This window comes from Cavia porcellus, unplaced genomic scaffold (assembly GCF_034190915.1).
Source record: "Cavia porcellus strain 051 isolate PalLab524CR breed Dunkin Hartley unplaced genomic scaffold, mCavPor4.1 scaffold_1, whole genome shotgun sequence".
NCBI classification, from domain to species: Eukaryota; Metazoa; Chordata; class Mammalia; order Rodentia; family Caviidae; genus Cavia; species Cavia porcellus.
The window spans coordinates 62,103,091-62,105,120 of NW_026947484.1; positions in this window are offsets into that span (position 1 = coordinate 62,103,091).

Consider the following 2,030-nt stretch of genomic DNA (forward strand, 5'->3'; position numbering starts at 1 on the left):
TCTAAAACAGATGTAAATTGTGATATAAAGAATTCAAAATGTGTGTGAGCAAATTTTATTGTTTCTTTATCAGAATTAAATTGCTATCAATTTAGAATAATTTATTATAACTTTTTGTAAGATTCACAGTAACCATGAAGCAAAAATTTGAATACATTTATAAAAACAAAAATTAAGAACTCAAAACATATTAGCAAATAAAATCAGTTAGGTATAAATGAAAAGAGAAAATCAAGGAAGAAACAATCTACAAAATAAATAAAAGCCAAATAACAAACTAGCAGTACTTTACCTATCATGTATGATCTTTAGTATAAATGGGTTGAAATCTCCACTTAAAACATACTAATGACCAAATAGATGAGAAAACAAGACCCATCCAAATGCTTCCTAGAGGAAAATAATTTCAAGTAGTGGGAAACATGTAGACTAAAAGCAAAGAAATGATAAAACACTATGCAACTATGCAAACAGTGACTAGAAAAAAAGCAGAAGTATTTATAGTTGTATCAGATAAAACAAACACTAATTTTCTTAAAATTATAAAAAGAAATAAAGAAGGGCATTAGAAGATGATACAGGGGTCAGTACATCAACATCTACCAAGATGAAAACCCAGAAGAAATGGACAGATTCCTAGACACAATCGAATTGCCAAAACTAAATCAAGAAGATATAAAAATTCTAAATAACCCAGTATCAGCCAGTGAAATTGAATATATAATTAAAAAGTTACCAACAAAAACATGGGCTGTGAAAGATTCACTGTTGAATTCTACAAAAAATTTACAGAAAACTAATGTGACTAATGCAGAAACTCTTTAAGGAATTGAAAAGGAAGCAGTATTTTGAAAATCATTACTGGAAGCAACTTTTACCCTGATTTCAAAACCAGAGAAAAACCCATCCAAAAAAGAAAACTACAGATCAAGCTCCCTAATGAATTACACACAAAAATCCTCAGTAAGATGCTAACAGAATGCAGCAAATCAAGAAGATGATACATCATGATCAAGTAGGATTCATCCACGAATGCAGGGATGGTTCAACTTACATAAATCAATAAATATAGTACACTATATTAACAGAACCAAAGACAAAAATCACGTGATCATCTGGATAGATGCAGAAAAAGTGTTTGACAAAGCCAAAACCCACTCAGGATAAAAATCCTACAGGAAATCACAGTAGATGTTCTTTATCTTAATTTGATAAAAGTCATCTATGACAAACCAACAGCCAACATTATACAAAATAGTAAAAAACTGAAAGCTTTCACTCTAAAATCAAGAACAAGACAAGGAGGTTCAGTATCATCACTCTTATTCAGTATAATTCTAAAAACACTGAGAGCAATTAGACAAGAGAGAAATAAAAGGAATAAGGATAGGAAAGGAAGAAGTCAAATCATCATTTGCAAATGACATGGTTGTCTACATAGAAGACCAAAAACTGTACCAAAAGACTTCTAGATTTAATAACCAAATTCAGTAGTGTAACTAGATACAAAGACAACACTCACAGATCAGTAACATTCCTGTATGTAAACAACAAACTCACTGAGAGAAAAATTAGGGAAACCACATTCTTCACAATAGCATGCAAACAAAAAAAAAAAAAAAGAAGAAGAAGAAAAAGGAAATACTTAGGAATCAATCTAACAAAGGAAGTAAAATACCGATATACTGAAAATTACAGTACTTTGAAAAAGGAAAACATCAGAAAATGGAAAGATATCCTTTGTTCATGAACAAGAACCGATATAGTGAAAATGGCCATATACCAAAACCAGTTATACAGATTTAATGTAATCCCAATCATAATACCATTAGAATACCTCATAGAACTAGAGAAAACATTCCTAAATTCATTTGAAACAAAAAGAGATCTACAATAAAAAAGGCAGTCCTGGGAAACAAAGGCAAGATAGGAGGCATCACAATCCCTGATTTGATTATACTACAAAGGTACTGTGATAAAATCAGCATGAACTCACAAAAAACCAGACCCAAGGATTAGTGAAACATAAT